Below are 17880 nucleotides of genomic sequence, written 5' to 3'. Positions count from 1 at the left end.
TGGGGAAGCAGGGAGCCAGAATGGAATTCCAAAGTCTCGCGGTTCTGGGAAAGAAACTACTGGAGTAGAAAGCTCACCTACATCTAGGGACCTCCACTGTGTAGGGGTGGGATTTAGCTGCTTGTCGGGTTTGTCGAGGGTATTTACGTCGTGGGGGCACAAGTGCTTGCAGTTCGTCAGAGTATTCACTATTAAAATTCTTGTAGAACAGGCAGAGACATGCAACATTTCGTCGATGGGAGAGAGGCTGATGCTTAGATGACAGTTTAGGACCTATCAAGTTGGAGACCCTCTTTTGAACCTTGTCTAGGAGCAAGAGACTAGTAGCAGATGCACCAGCCCAAATATGACAGCAATACTCCATACATGGGCGAATATATATATACTTATAAAGGTACAGGATACTTTCGGGCGTTAGTAGCTTTCTAGCACGGTAGAGAGAGCTTACTTTCTTCGCAGCGGTCCTGGCAATGCTCTCAATGTAATGGTTCCAAATCATGTTTCCTGAGAACGTTAGACTGAGGAGTTTAAAAGAAGTACTTTCAGATAATGAATCTTTGGCCATTGCTATTGGTGGTAGAGAAAAATCCTGCATTTTGTGTTATGATAATTTTCTGGAATCTAAAACAAAAAATGCATTTATTGTTGTGAGATTTTCGATTCGGTCCTGTAATTGAATTTGTCTGCCCCTGCTATGCAATCTCCAAATGTCACAACTGAAAACCAAAAAAAGCTGTACCTTCGCAGTAGTGCAAATAATTTTGCCTATGAAAAAAATTTCATCAATGGCTAATATTGGTATTAAATGGAAAAGATCCAAATATTTTTTTTTTTTAAGTAATTCCAAAACTCATATGGCTTCATTTTCTGAAAGGGGGGGGGGAAGAATGAAAAAGTTTAAACATCGAAAGCAATCTTTTTTTTTTTTTGTGTGTGTGTGTGTGTGTGTGTGTGTGTGTGTGTGTGTGTGTGTGTGTGTGTGTGTGACTACTGAATTTATTTCACCGTTTTCCAATGCGGCAAGATTAGACGGGAGGTCAGATTACGTTTTCGGGGCGGAGAGGGGGGGGTGATTATATGATGACCCTTAAAGGTTTTAAAAATACCGATACCCCACCCAAACACACACATCCACATCCCGATAACAGCAAAAGTATATTTATACCAAACTACCCTCTCCCGAAGGAGGAGATAGATAACACATGGTAGAATTATTTCCTTAGCCCAAACAGAACTGTCAGTTCAATCCACGGGTCTGATACTCAGCAAGCTCCCCACCCCAAACCATGCTACAATAATAATTCGTTCACTATTAGCAAAAGTACCCATCATTGACTGGGTTCAAAAACAGCCTACAGAAAATGGACTCTGATTTATGAAAGTATGATAGGTTATGAAAACGAAGGGTTGTAAAGAGACAGCTTCGAATTTGGGGGTATCAAAACCAAAACCCCATAATTTATTATACCATACCTGTTCACACTGAAACACTTATTACAATATTCTGTGGATCTATATAAAAAAAAACCTTGTTAAACTTTGTGACATATTTCCATTTTATGGAGGTCAGGCGCGAACGAACACCCCATAATTTTATTATAGCATATTTCTTCAAACTGAAACATAATTATCAAAGTATACTTACACAGATAGATATGAAAAGTCTTTATTAAAGTGTGTGCCTATTTCCATTCTATGGAGGCCAGGCGCGAACGCAGACCCCATAATTTTATTATACCATGCCTATTTAAGTTAAGACATACTTATCAAAGTATTATTATGTACATCTATATCAAAAACACTTGTAAACGTTTTTTTTTTTTAATTTTTACATTTTTTATTCCATACTTTGTGGACCAGGCACGTACGCAGACTCCACAATTTTAATGAATCATCATTATGTCAGGTCAAACATACCCATTCCTGTGTCTCGATACATCTTCTATCATTATATGTGATCAGTTTTCTATAATAGTCAATCATATAGGAGCCTATTCGTGACCAGACACGCACACACACACAGACGTTCAGCTTTATATATATATATATATATATATATATATACAAAAACGGGCCCCAACTCTAATTAGGCCCCGTTTCTTAGTGTTTTGTCCGAATGAAATGAAACTTTGGTTATAACTAGTTTATTATATTCAAAACATCACATCAAAACATTAGAGTCTTTGGCCTTTTTTTCTCCGTTGACTGTAAAATGCTCAGAAAAACGATTTAATGTCTTCTCTTTTTTTTGTGATCACCCTGTGCACTGTGCACACGCACGCCCCCCCCACACACACATAGTGTGAGTCGGAATTTTCCAGGAAAAGGAATTATTATTTTCTATATTCACTTACTGTATATAGGTCATTCTAAAAATAAAAAGAAACCTGATCTATAAAAAAATGTTGTTATATATATATATATATATATATATATATATATATATATATATATATATATATAGAGAGAGAGAGAGAGAGAGAGAGAGAGAGAGTGAGAGTGCAGTTGGGGATGATCGTTTGGGGCGAATGAAGATGGAAAAACAAAATGCATTTTTTTTCTGCATTTCCTTTCATAAACGAGAAAAAGCAGCAGCAGCTAAATATTTTTCTGTTTCTTTTGATAAATTTCATTTAGCATTTTTAATAATTGCTTCAAAGTTAATTTCCTTTATTTATTTATTTTTTTTATTTTAGCACTACAGTAAATGCGGTATTATGGTCGCTATTAGTAATGAGTGCAGGTGTGAGGTCTACTCAAAATAAGGATTTACAGTTGAAAGAACAACAGGTAAGATGTGTGGACTTCTTCCGTTCTCAGAATGTTATCGTCCCAAGCATTACTCCCTCCAGATGTTTTTTCAATGAAAGTAATCACAACTTTTCAAGGCCAGATGTCACTCGAGGATAAAAGTTAATAGGATTATATGCTTGTTAAATTCATGTCCGAATATTTGTGAGGATGGTTGACATTGGCTTTGGAGATAACCAAGTTGTAATCAGTAAGGAAGCAGTTCAGTGGCAGTGTGTTCTTCAAACAAGAAGCGAGGAAGTTAATTATTATTTTTTTTACTCATGTTCATTTCTAACAAGGCATATCGCCACTTGCACGTAAGAGGCTACTATTTGGGAACATGCCAAGGAAAGATTAACAAGATATTGGTTTACATTACATTTAAACTTCTGCATATCAATACAGAGAAGAAGGTAGCAGGAAGGGAATTCCAAATTCTAGCTGTTCTGAGGGAGGAAACTATTAGTTTAAAAAGCTTTATGGCATTTAGGGACCTCAACAGTGATGGGGTGAGATTTTGTTGCTAAGCGGATTTGTCGGGATATGTATGTTGAGGACGAACAAGTGCAACGAATTTATCAGAGCACATTTCACTAAAATATCTGTAAATCAGGCACAGAGATGTAACACTGTGGCGATGGGACAGGGGCTGGAGCTTAGTTGACAATGTGGGACCTATTAGATTGGAGAATATCCAACACTATCCAAGAGGGAGAGGCTAGTGGTAGATACACCAGCCCAGATGTGGCAACAATACTCTATGCATGGACGAATGAATAATTATTATTATTAGTCGTAATAGTAGTAGTATTAGTAGTGGTAGTATTAGTATTATATTAAAATGGCCACCATTTTTCAAGGTCAGAACCCAGATAAAGATTGAATGATTGTGAGAATCAGGCCTGAATATTTATGAGGACGGTTCTAACTAGTAATCCTTTGGCATTGGCTTTGAAAATGTTATATTCTGTGGGGAAATTGCAAGCTCTCATCAAGGAAGGCCAACAGTTCCAAATTGGCAATTTCTGTAGGTAATTCTGTAACATTGTCCGGGAACCAACACGTTGTGGCCTCAGTCGCAAGGTAGACACAGAATAGAAAAATAACTTCAACTCACTTTTTCTTTGTAACAATGGCATTTATTTCCTGATTGTTACGGCCGTGACGTCACCCATGCGATCTCTAACATGCTCAACATCTCTAAGGTGATCTCCTTTTTAAAATCTTTATTTTTCCCTATCAATGACGTTATTTCTTGTGCATTTGCATACAGCCGTCCACGCTATGTTACATATGAGCATGTCTGGAAATGTACTGATGTAGAGTAAAGGAAGAGGAGGTCAAAAGAGTCAGTTATCATATAAATATATAGGAGTCAGTTATCATATAAATATATAGGAGTCAGTTATAATATAAATATATAGGAGTCAGTTATCATATAAATATATAGGAGTCAGTTATAATATAAATATATAGGAGTCAGTTATCATATAAATATATAGGAGTCAGTTATAATATAAATATATAGAATAGAAAATAACTTCAACTCGTTTTTTCTTTGTGACAACAACATTTATTCCCTCATTGTTATGGCCGTGACGTCACCCATGTGATCTCGAATGTTCTCCATGCCTCTCACATGATCTCGAACATTCTCCCCGTCTTTAACGTGATCTCCTTTTTAAAATCTTTATTTTTCCCTACTCGTGACGTTATTTCGCATACATTTACATACGTTCATCTGCACTATGTTATAATTCATTGCTGACCATGAATGGCCCTGTGTTACACAGAAATATAAACACATCTCACATTAAACTCGACCACAAATCGCATCTAGCCCTCATGGGGAGGCAGGTAAATCAACAACAGGTCCACTCCCCTCCCTCTAAAATTTTATGGGCTTGTGCCAAATTCTGTACCATAACATGACACAAATGATCTTATTTATTGTTTAGGAAGAAGGATACAAATGATTGTAGCCTGAGGCGCCCCTAACGGGGAATGCTGCTGAAAATGCCCAGGCAATCCTGAAGTGGGCTGTAAGTCGATATCTACTATTGGTGTTTTTGGCTCCTCACTCATCTGAAAGAAAAGGGATGAGAATGAAACTAATATACCAATAGATTTGTCCGGAACCAAACTTGTTCATATAAAACTAGTAGTACTATCCAGCGTTGCCCGGGACACAAGTCTAACATAAAATTCCTATCTCTTTACCATTCTCTATTTTTTTTCACTCTTTCGTATTCTTCTAACCATACCCACTTTGTGTCCATTTTCTAACAACTTATTGAACAGAACTTTCATATCATACACTTTCAGGATATATATGCTATAGTAACTTATATATATATATATATATATATATATATATATATACAGTGATGATCATATTTATTGGCACGGTAAAATAAAAGTTAAATTTTGTCTAATAAATTCTAAAAAAGGGATTAAATTAAAGAAAATAACAAAGTATATTATGTATTTTTAACTGGCCTTTCCGATGCAGCAATCGGATTTTAGAAAAAATAAATAACAAAGGAACAACAAACATAATTGCAAAAAACCCTTGTTCAAAATTATTGGCACGGCTTTGTTTTTCTTTTAGTATCAGTATAATATCAATCAATTTCCGGTTTACGTGCTTTCTGAACTTTTTTATAGCCATATTATGCTTGTTTAACGCTAATTCAGTGAATAATTTTTTTCAGATAATTTTTAGATAGCGATTTATTTAAACTATTATAAGTGACTAAATTATAATTTTCAATCGCCATGGTTAAAACTAAGGAACACAGCGAAGACGTCAGGAAGCTTGTTGTAGCATGCCATACCAATGGGGAGGGCTATGATAAGATTTCAAAGAAGCTAAACCTTCCCAAATCCACTGTTAGAGCCATAATAAACAAGTTCAAATCGCAAGGCCACGTTATGAGTTTAGAGGGTAGAGGGAGAAAAAGGATTCTTTCCCCAAGAGATGAACGGAAAATTGTTCGACAAGTAAAACAAAACCCAAGGATCTCTGTTGGGGAGATTGTTGATGAACAGAGCACCTCTGGAGTGAATGTATCTCGACATACAGTTGGTAGAGTTTTGAAGAGAGATGGTTTAAAAGCATGTCGTCCGAGAAAGACTCCCTTATTGAAGCCTATGCACCTGAAAGCAAGGCTAGCCTTTGCAAAACGTCATATTGATAAAGATGTTGCATTCTGGAAACGTGTTCTATGGACTGACGAAACGAAAATAGAGTTATTTGGCCATAATAAAGTGTCTTATATTTACAGAAAATCTGGCGAAGCTTTCCTGCCTAAGAACACCATACCCACAGTGAAGCACGGTGGAGGCAGCTTGATGTTTTGGGGATCCTTTGCTGCCTCTGGACCAGGGCGACTTGTTAAGGTCACAGGTAGCATAAAAAAGGAAGATAATGTTAACATATTGGATGAAAACCTGAAAGACTCGGCTAAAGAGCTCTCACTTGGTCGTCGTTGGTGGTTCATGCAAGATAATGACCCAAAGCATTCGGCTAAACTGACTAAGAAATGGCTTGAGGACAATCATATTAATGTTTTGGAGTGGCCATCACAAAGCCCAGACCTTAATCCAATTGAAAATTTATGGAGAACATTAAAATTGAGGGTAATGCAAAGGAAGCCTAAGAATCTTATTCAATTGGAGGATTATTGTCAGGAAGAGTGGGCTAAAATTACTACTGAAGAGTGCAACAACTTGGTTGTAAACTATGAAAAGCGACTGAGGAAGGTAATCAAGGCCAAAGGCTATACAATTGATTATTAAATAAATCGTGCCAATAATTTTGAACAAGGGTTTTTTGCAATTATGTTTGTTGTTCCTTTGTTATTTATTTTTTCTAAAATCTGATTGCTGCATCGGAAAGGCCAGTTAAAAATACATAATATACTTTGTTATTTTCTTTAATTTAATCCCTTTTTTAGAATTTATTAGACAAAATTTAACTTTTATTTTACCGTGCCAATAAATATGATCATCACTGTATATATAGAGATATAGATATATATATGCTATAGTAACTTACTAATCCCAAGAGAGTCTGGAGTTTAGCAACGTTATCAGGTGCGGCCATATTCTTAATAGCTTCAGCCTCTTCTGGGTCTGGTTTTCTTATTTTAATATCAATTATCTGCCCTAAATACTTTATCTTCTTTAAGAAGAACTCGTATTTCTTAGAACTCGGCTTGAATCCGTATTCTTCAATTTTCTGAAATACTACCCTAATATGAAATTTATGTTGCGTCTAATTTTTGCTTTTTATAAAAACTAGCAGTTCATCCCGGCTTTGCTTGGGCCCTATGTACTGTTCATAACTTTATGTGCATATATATATATATATATATATTAAAAAATTTGACTCATGTCCAGGTAACCTACATCTAAAATTTCAAGTGTTTAGACCCAAAATTGTTAGAGGAGTTTGGTAGAGTCTGCAAAGGTCAACTCTTTTAACTTTCACCTCTTGGCGGCCAAATTTTCGCCCCAAAACTAATTAAAAAGCTTGCCAGATGTCTGAATACCCGTTATGTAAAATTCCAAATGTTTAGACCCAAAATTGGCTGAATAGTTTGCTAGAGACTGCAAAAGTCAAATCTTTTGAACTTTGACCCTTTGGCAGCCAAATTTTCAGATTAAAAAGCTTGCTCTATGTCTGAATACACGTTATATAAAATTTCAAATGTTTAGATGAAAAATCGGCTGAGTAATTTGGTAGAGACCGCAGATGTCAAATTTTTTTTAACTTTGACCCCAATTTCGACCCCTTAACATTGTTTTGGAGGTCAAATCAGATTAAAAAGTTTGATCCATACCCAAGTAACCTACATCTAAAATTTCAAGTGTTTAGATCCAAAATTGTCGGAGGAGTTTGGAAGAGTTTTCAAAGGTCGAATCGTTGAACTTTGACCCCTTGACAGCCAAATTTCTAGACGAAAACCGATTTAAAAGATTTTCCCAAATCTCAATACCCCTTATGTCAAATCTCGAGTCTGTAGAATGACAATGGACAGTAATTTGGTAGGGAAATTTACACACAGACAGACAGACAATTTCACTTTTCTAGATATCATCCAAATATGGCATTACATCTTCCATACCAGCCAACATCGTGCCCATTATTTGCTGGAAGCAGCTTGGAGCTACCTTGAATCCAAAAAGATGATTAGGTTTGAAAATTCCTTTATGTGAGTTTATTGTCATTCTTCACTGACTTTAACATGAAGATAAGCTTCAGATAAATCCAATTTTGAAAACAATCTAGCACTGTTTAAGTTAGTGAATATACAGGGTGGAACGATAAAGTTGTAGCCCTAAAGAAAGCAATACACAGATTTATCTTAAAACTTTTATTGAAAAAATCAATTCAGGTAACTTGTAGTAGAGCTGACATCTATTCAATGTAGCTGCCTTCAGCCTCAGTCACCATCGTGATAAGGTCCGCATGTGCCGGCAGGAGCTCTGTCAATGGTGGCAATCAGGATGGCTTTAGTGTTGTGGGAGGTCATGTTGGTGATGTTCTCGACATATGACCAAACAAAGTAATCCAGCAGATTCAGGTCAGGGGAGAAAAGGAGGGGCAATCAATGAAGGGTACAAAGTTGTAGCACTCGTGAAACCAAGCCTGGGTCTCTTTAAACTTGTCGGCCAGCGCCGAGTCCTGCTGCCACACTGCCAGCAGCCACCTGATTACACCAGGGGATCACCATACTCTTTTGCACAGCCAGGTACTATTTGATGCTGACTTTGAAGCCAATTTCAAAGATGTGAGGTGGCATGATGTGGCTCTCACTTGAAACCATATCAAAGACCATAACTGTGGCTAGAAACTTTGTTTTCATCACTCTGGACACATCCTTGTTATTCATGGCAATCCAGTGATGCATTTTGAGGGTGCTGGCAATGGTCCTGTTGTCATAACTTGGATCAGTAGAGAGCATAAATTGTACAGCGGAGTGTCTCCGACATCACTCGTTGAACGCATCATGTAACTTTCAGCCATGAACTGTCCGAATTTGCATTTGAGGGTGTTGGCAATAGTCCTGTTGTCATAACTTGGTTCGGTAGAGAGCACGAGTTGTACAGTGGCGCATCTCTGATCTTGCTCATTCAAACATGATAGCAGGCTGCTAATGCTCTTGGGATTTGTACGAAACTGTTCAACTAGTAGATGGTCTGCAACAAAAAAGGAAAACCGGTTTTATCAAACGGAAATGGAACCATGTCGCCTTTTCTTGGGCAACAACTTTATCATTCCATCCTGTATCTTCTGAAGATGGTAGCGGATAGGAAAAGAAAATGTTGAAAAAGGAAGTGGGAAGAAAGAACAAGCCTAAAACTGTGTTAAAGGTTCGTAGAAGTTTATAAAAGAAAATAGATTGATAAGAGTTATTCGAGGTTTTGCAAAAAACATTTGCTGAACTATTTTCTATGCCATAAACCCTAAGTGGAATTTGGCAGTAAATTAAATTCCCCCCCCCCCCCGAAGATTTGGGAATTGGGAAATTGATTTTCGACAACAACCCGAAATAATACCTCTTTGTTGAGTATGTCAAGCCTCTTCAGATGGGATGGTCTTTTACATCTCCGAAGATATGGCTGTAAGTTTCGTTTTCGTTGCCATCATAAACTGAATTATGAATTTGCTGATATCAGGGACAAGATGCTATTAACTGGGTTTCCCAAAATATGTCAAGCAGGTGAATGGCTTACCGAGAGGGCTGAGGAGACCACATACACACACATGTACTGCGTTTAATTAAAATACGACTGTTAATCCCATTTTTGGGGTGGAGACTGATAAGGGATTAAACAGAGAAAGGGTAGGAGAGGCCTCCTGTTCGTGATGGCAGGGAGAGGTTGAAGATAAAAGAAGAAGAAGAAAAAGAAAAGCAAACCTAAAAGTCTATTAGCCACTCATAGTCTGATAATGCATTTTACAAAGTTGGGGATTGTAGAAGATTTTACCGATAATATATTATTGAGAATTATAAATTTAATTTTAGTGGTCAGATGAGTCGAGCTATGCCCCCCCCCCCCGCTTCTCAATAGAACACAGTGAGACAGACATAGTCAGACAGAGAGCGCCAGAAGAGAGAGAGAGAGAGAGACTTGACTGGGCTGAGAGACACCTCTTTGCTTCTCCTGGACAGCATGTTGTTAAAAGATTGACCTATGAGTTGGAAAACTGCCCAGACATGTCTGTTTTCTCCCCCACTGGACTATGTGTCATTGAAGGGTCTATGACTAAACTTAAAAATCATCCAAACTGATCAAAAGGCGCCGTCCACACACAAATGTTGAGGGCTTTGGTTGAGACTTGTGAAAAATCAGAGTGTATGATTTTTTTGTTCTATGTTTATTTTATCCCAAAAAACCAATCATTGAAGTGTCATTCTTTCTTCTTTTGGCTTAAATGACCTTTACTCCCCGGTGATACAGACCTTGGTGACAGTGCTGGACAATTTGCCCTTTCAATCTTTTTTTTACGATGTGGGGGAAATTGGTAATTCACTGAACAGGACATTTCAACATCAAGCCCTCATGCCAGAGTGACCACTGAGCACCAAGAGACCAACCAGGATCCAAAAATGATCCAAAATTTGGTGACGTCACTCACTGGATGTCATTGAAGGAGTAAGTGGGTTACACGAGTATATAAGTCCCTCCACTGAACTATCTGTAAAAAATTAAACATCCAGTGTAGCAGCAAGTCCTGGGAACATCAACCTGAAAAAACAGTTGGAAATGATTTATTTACCATACATTACAACCATGTAATCCCTACAGCCACCTACCTTGAAAATGCTGCTGTGAAACCTGACATAGTTATATGGAATAAGTCAGAGAGAGTGGCAACCTTGGTTGAAGTGAGTGTTCCTAATGATGGAGGACTGAATAGAGCTGAGAGAGAGAAACAGACCAAATATTAACGTCTCATATATGATATGAAAAGAAACAGGAATCCTAGGGAAATATCAATCATACCAGTTATTATAGGTGCTACATGGATTATGAAGAAGAACCTGAAGTCCTACCTAACTAATATTCCTGGTGAACCAAGTGCAAAAGAGATCCAGACAATTGCTCTTAAGGGAACAACGAGGATACTAAAAAGAGTTCTCGGCTGGTTTCAATAAAACCCAATGTTACAATCTTCAAAGGGGGAAAGAAAAAAAAAATATCGATCTATGAGTTTTTCTCATGAACGGAATGTTACAATTTAGTTCTTTGAACTTTTTGTACTTGACATCCTTGTTTTCTGTCTTTGTTAACCATGGGAAACCTTTTCTTTTTTTTCCCAAGGTTTTTTCGTTTATTACTAAGATATCATTTCTTGAATCAAGTAACAATTTTACCCACATTTATTTTTATACTAGCGTTAAAAAAAAAAGTCCTCGAACCTAGTGATTTTGTTGCCCTAGAAAATACGTCTTCCAAAAGTGGTTTATTTTCTTTTGCCATCTTGAATAACTTTTCAAACTTTCCCTTGTTATTGGTGTTGTTTTTGTTGTTCCAGTTGACGTTGTTGGAATTGTTGTTGCAAAGTGACTTGTAGCACTTTAGTTAATTCCAAAATCCATTTTTGTAACGTATCCGCAAGAAAAAAAAAAATATTACTTCAATTTGTGTAAACAATAACTTTTCTATGAAAAAAAGAAAAAGAAAAGAAAAAGAAAAAAAAAGAAAAAAAGAAAAGGGGCAAGTTCTTAATTTATGTAAGAATTGAATAAAAAATCTTTTTTTTTTTTAATTTTATACGCTCCTCATTAAGTTAAAACAAGTGAAACATGCATGGTCCCCGTGAACGAGGCATAAAAAAATGACTAAGTTCAGCCCCCCCCCCAATTTAGTCCTCAGGGGATGTCAAATCCTGGTTAAAATAAACAAACGGTGTAGTTTTAGGCCTAAACATATGTAAATTTGAGTTCTGCGTCATGCAAAAAAAGAAATGACGAAGTCTGTCATTTTTATAATATAGTTTTATAAAAATCCAAGGCATCAATTTTTTTAAATAAACACAAAAGTGTCAATTTTAGCCATTTTAACCTGAAAGGCACTTCTAGAGGGGTGGGCAACCGGAGTTTTCTCTGGAAAATCCATTCAGTTACTTTTTACTCATATCATGTTTAATGTTTGCGCTAAATTTAAAAAAATTCCAAGGAGTAGTTATTGAGAAAAGTGCTGACAGATGAACGGATAAGGTTGAATTTACAAGTCCACCCTCCTTTTGTCGGGGGACTTAAAAAAAACCCTCATTTTCTGTAAGTAAGTCTTTCTAACATTCTTTTTATTGGTCCCCTGATTTATCGGAGACGGGCCTATGTTTTCAATGGCGCCCATGCGTCCGTTATTCTGGACTATTGCCAGATAACCGTTCATTAGTTTTTCCTGAAATTTTGCCACAAATTTTATTTCATTAAATAGATGTGCACAGAAAAAATTTTTTTTACAAAAATTCACGTTGCGCCCCCAGGGGCCCAAAAGAGGTAAAAAATGCCCCAAAATGGCCAAAAATTACACTTTTTGCCCCATAACATTTGATCCATCCATTAGATTTTTCTGAAACTTGGCCAAAATGTAGAGACCATTGTTCTTAATATAAATTCAGTATGGGTGACCCTGGCAAAATTCTGGTTCGCATCCCTCTGGGACTTTTAGGTCTAAAAAACATGCCTTTTTGAAACTCTTTTTTCATATTATTCAAAAACTTGTCATGTATATGTATAGTGGTTTTCCATGGTGCTGAATTCAAATATACATGTCTTAAGGCGTGAAACTGCATTATTTGTCCATTTTTACTGGGATTCGGCATTCTCAGGAGCTCAAAAGGGGTCACAAATGCCCCAAAATTGCAAAAAATGACACTTTTTACCCCCATAACTTTTACCCCATCTATTATACAAAATCATCATGAGTATGTTGACAAAATGTCAGTAATACTAGATGACAAAGACAAATTTGAAAAATTGGGCTTTGTCGCAACTCATGATTCAACCGCCTCCTTGGAAACTAAATTTCAAAAGAAACTGGTCAAGTGGGTCAAAAACGGTGTACTTCCGATGAACTACTGAGATAAAACCCTCTGGATTTATCCGCCCAAGGTTATATGGTCTCCCTAAAACCCATAAAGCGGATATCCCATTAAGGTCCATTCTCTCCATGGTAGGGTTATCGCAACACAAGGTCTCAAAATGGATCTTTGACATTTTACAACCTGTTTTACAACATTATAGTAAATATTGTCTTAAAGATTCATTTTATTTTGCTGACTTTATTAAAAAGTCTAAGATTGTTAACAGATTTATGTGTTCTTATGACATTAGCAATCTTTTTACTTGTGTCTCTGTTTTGGAAACTATAGATATCTGTGGAGATTTTTTATATCGGGGCCGGATATCACCTCCTCCTATTCCTGAAAACATCTTTATTGAACTTATGAAATTTATCATGACATCCTTAGAATTTAGTTTCAACAATATTATGTATTGGCAAAAAGATGGTGTGGCCATGGGCTCAGTACTTGGATCGACCATGGCGAATATTTTTGTGGGGTTCTATGAAGAGCGCTTACCATCTGGACCCATAAAACCATTAGTGTACTTCCGATATGTTGACGACACATTCTGTTTATTTAATAACCAAACGGAAGCAAACACTTTTTTCTCCTTACTCAATGGAATGCATCCTGCGTTAAAGTACATCTATGAGGGAGAGTGCAATTCATCCATAGCTTTCCTTGATGTATTGGTAACAAAAACACCATCTAGTTACCATACATCTATATACCGTAAACCAACATTTACAGGATTGTACACTCGTTGGGATTCATTTTGCCCTAAAAAACTTAAGATAAATCTAATTTGGACCCTTACACATTGTGCCCCCATGATTTTTCCAAGTTAAAATTACATGAGGAATTGGAAACAATTACGGATACTTTATCCAAAAACGGGTACACTAGATGTGATTAGGTCAGTTATTCAAAGGAAATTGGCTGAATTCTCTCGAATTAAAGAGAATATAGTGGCCAAATGTCCAATTTATCTTCGTTTGCCTTGGTTGGGTACAGCAAGTGAGAAATTTGCCAAACAAATAAGTTCAGCAGTTCATGGATGTTATTTTGCTGCCACGGTGAGTGTTGTGTTCTCTACAAGAATTTTATCACCATCTTCTCGAAAAGACGTTCTACCCCCCCCCCCACCACCATAATAGTAACGTTATTTACAATTTTGAATGTGGTTGCGGTGCCAACTACTTGGGTCGAAGGACATTAAGATTAGATGGAAGAATCCAACAACATGTGCCCAGTAAAATTAGGAATGGAACCTACCGGGCAAAGGACGTTGTTACTAATACATACAGGTCTTCAATTACTGATCATTTACTTAAAACCCGTCTTGTGCAGCGAACTTTAGCATGGACTCTTTTTCTATTCTGAATCGTGCTCATTCACTATATCACCTTAAGATCTTGGAGACTATTCATGTTCGACTAAGAAAACCTTCCCTTTGCAAGCAAAGGGAATGCCTCCTGGGTTTGAACGTGATTAATCTCTAGGGTATTCGACCATAACGCTGTTTTATTTTAATCGTTTTCCTACTTTTTTTTTTCTCCCCATAAATTGAATAAAACGCAATTTTAATCACTTTTTCATTCATTTTTAAAAATTCCCTTGATACAGCTTTGAGAAGCGAGGGTCGAAACCGGTCAGCTGGCTCCCCATTTCTCTTTCTTTCCTCTCCTGTTCCTCTTTTTAGAGAGAAGATTGTAGGGAGTTAAGCAGCAAGGTGTTGGTTCACGTTACACCTGAACTTCTGCATGTCAGTACAGTTGGGGAAGCAGCGACCCGAAAGGGAATTCCAAAGTCTAGTGGTTCTGAGGAAGAAACTACTGGAGTAGAAGGCTCTCTTACATCTAGTGATCTCAACTGTGAAGGAGTGGAATTTAGCTGCTTGTCAGGTTTGTCGGGGGCATTTATGTCGAGGGGGTACAAGTGCTTGCAGTTCATTAGAGCAGTCGCTGTTAAAGTACTTGTAGAACAGACAGAGGGATGCAACATTTTGTCGATGGGACAGAGGCTGAAGCTTAGATGACAGTTCAGGATCTATCAGGTTGGTGACTCTCTTTTGAACCTTGTCTAGGAGCGAGAAACTAGTAGCAGATTCACCAGCCCAAATATGGCAAGAATACTCCATACATGGGCGAATGGTGGCTTTATAGGATACTTTCAGGCGTTATTAGCTTTCTAGCATGGTAGAGAGAACCTACCTTCTTCGCAGTGGTCCTAGCAATACTCTCAATGTAATTGTTCCAACTCATGCTTCCTGTGAACGTTAGGTTGAGGAGTTTAAAAGATGTATTTTCAGATAAAGAGTTTAAAAGATGTATTTTCAGATAAAGAGTCTTTGGCCATTGCTATTGGTGGCAGAGAAGGTTTCTTGTAATTATTGAGGGAAACAAGTTTAGTCTTGGCAGCATTGAATGGGACCATCCATTTTTGTCCCCATTTCACTACAGATCGGAGGTCATTCTCTAGTGTTTCTGCCATTTCTTTAGATATGTGTTCATTTGTTTTCCGTTCATGTCTGTTATAGAGCATGGTGTCATCAGCATATATACCCAATCTCACAGACAATTTTGTCAGGGAGGTCATTTATGAATATTAGGAATAATAGAGGTCCCGCATTTATATCATATTGTTTAGATGTACGACCGTCGAGGACAACTTAGATTTTTCTCTTATCTAAAAAGGATTTAATTATGTTAAGTATTCTACCAGTGATACCGTATGATCTGATTTTCCTAAGAAGACCTTCATGTCATTCCCTGTCAAAAGCTTTAGATATATCTAGAGCTACCGCTCTATGCTCCCTGCTTTGTTCAGTGAATGGTATATACGTTCAGAGATTACAGTAAGGATGTCAGCTGTGGAATGGGCTTGCCTAAATCCATATTATTGGTCGGTCAGAAGTTTAGCATCTGTAAGGTGAGACTGTAGAACTTGGCTAATTATGGACTCAAATATTTTGGCGAAAAGTTGGAGGAGGCTAATGGGGCGATAATTTACTAGGTCAGCTCTTTTGCAAGAATTCTTGAAAACTGGTACCATAGAAGCAGTTTTCCAGCTGCAGCTAATTCTACCCTTTGCGACCAAGGCCGCCAACCCCCAATATTTCCTGCTGTATCAGGAAACATGCTATGTGATATACAAATATCTGTACGTGATGTTGCAAGCTAATCAAAAACCTTGATTCCAGTAAAGCAACCGGCACTGACGGTATTCCAATAATATTGTTACATGATAAGGGCTGTCCCCTTTTCATGTAAGTATAAAAATAGAGAGATTAGTTAAAATGAAAATAAGAGAAAGCAGAAATCGAATCCTGGACATAAGTTTTAAAGAACAATAGGTTTAAATGGAATGTCCAGTAAATTGTTAATTCTGGTGAAATAAATAATAAATAAACTATTCAATTGTTAAAAGAATGTGGATAATAAAATATGGGTTAAATAAATTAGATATGTAGGTTAAATTCCTTTGTAAAAACATCAAAGAAAAAAATAGGTTATTGGGAAAGAATGTTCAGGAAATGTGCAAGTCCACGCATGTTGATGGCACATGAATTTTAGTCACGTTGGCCGGACATGCATGGATTTCTCAATATAGGAAGTGAGCATTAGTTAGTTAGTGGTCAGAGAGAGAGAGAGAGAGAGTCAGAAGCGAGACGATCACTTTGAAACTAAAATGTGAAGCTTTGAATTCTTGATGATGGAAACCACGGCCGGTCGTGAAGAAATAAAACCATGTGATTTGTAAAGCTCGTCTTGTCTTATGATTCTTACAAAAAGGTAAAGTGAAATTGTATTATATATCAGTGTTATAAAATGTCATTACATACACGTCTCGACATCTCAGGAGGCTAATGGGGCGATAATTTACTAGGTCAGCTCTTTTGCCAGAATTCTTGAAAACTGGTACCACAGAAGCAGTTTTCCAGCTGCAGCTAATTCTACCCTTTGCGACCAAGGCCGCCAACCCCCAATATTTCCTGCTGTATCAGAAAACATGCTATGTGATATACAAATATCTGTACGTGATGTTGCAAGCTAATCAAAAACCTTGATTCCAGTAAAGCAACCGGCACTGACGGTATTCCAATTATAGTACTCAAAAAACTTAAACCAGAACTAGTGCCCATACTTACAAAACTGTTTAAACGTTGTCTTAAGGAGAATTGCTTCCCATCACCCCGGAAAATCTCATCAGTATGCCCTGTATTTAAGAATTCAGGTGATCGCTCATCCCCCTCTCAGTACAGGCCAATAAGTCTCCTGTGCGTCATGAGTAATCTGTGTTAAATAGAGAAGTAATCAACCATCTTAGCAAAAATAATCTTCTTAGTGACACACACAATATGGTTTCCATTCTGCTAGATCTACAGATGTGCTTACAGTTATATCTCATAGGATTAGCAAATCTCTCGACAGAGGCAACCTTTCTAGGGCAATTGCTCTTGACATATCTAAGGCCTTTGATAGGGTATGGCATAAAGGTTTACTTCACAAGATCTCTAGCCATGGTATTGCTGGAAATGTCTTTTCAGTTATTAAATCATTTCTTTCTGACAGGTTCATAAGAGTAGTAGTTGATAGGCAGAAATCAGAAGCCCACAGTATTAATGCTGGAGTCCCTCAGGGGTCTATCCTGGCCCAACTCTTTTCCTGATCTACACTAATGATCTTCCAAATCACATCCTTACATCATTTGTAGGCATTTTTGCTGATGACACTACCATCTATGGTAGCACTTCTAAGTCAGTAAACGACCAAGTTCTCTCCGATTCTCTTTCCTCTGATCTTGATCACGTTGTACAATGGGGAAAGGAGTGGCTGATTACTTTTAATGCATCTAAAACCAAGCTTCTATCGTTACATCAACATTTTGATCCACATCTGCCATCAATTAAAATGAATGGCTCTTGTCTTGGGGAGGCCTTATGTTTTGACAAGCTTCTGGGCTTGACCTTTACTCCTGATCTTAAATGGAATACG

General features: G+C 37.3%; 1 protein-coding gene across 2 annotated transcripts in view; it reads left to right on the top strand.

Annotated features, from left to right (window-relative positions):
• The window catches only part of LOC145276744 (long-chain fatty acid transport protein 6-like), a 478413-nt gene that overhangs the window by 238268 nt on the left and 222265 nt on the right, over positions 1 to 17880 (top strand). For both annotated transcript variants that reach the window (XM_080127974.1, XM_080127975.1), the window contains exon 2: positions 2697 to 2790. The gene's annotated coding sequence lies outside the window, so the exon portion shown is untranslated. The remainder of the gene's footprint in view (positions 1 to 2696; positions 2791 to 17880) is intronic.

The sequence above is a fragment of the Euprymna scolopes genome, chromosome 5 (assembly GCF_053919585.1).
Source record: "Euprymna scolopes isolate OS-2025 chromosome 5, ASM5391958v1, whole genome shotgun sequence".
NCBI classification, from domain to species: domain Eukaryota; kingdom Metazoa; phylum Mollusca; class Cephalopoda; order Sepiida; family Sepiolidae; genus Euprymna; species Euprymna scolopes.
The sequence above is the reverse complement of the archived record's forward strand: the minus strand, read 5'-3'. Positions and strand labels throughout refer to the sequence as shown.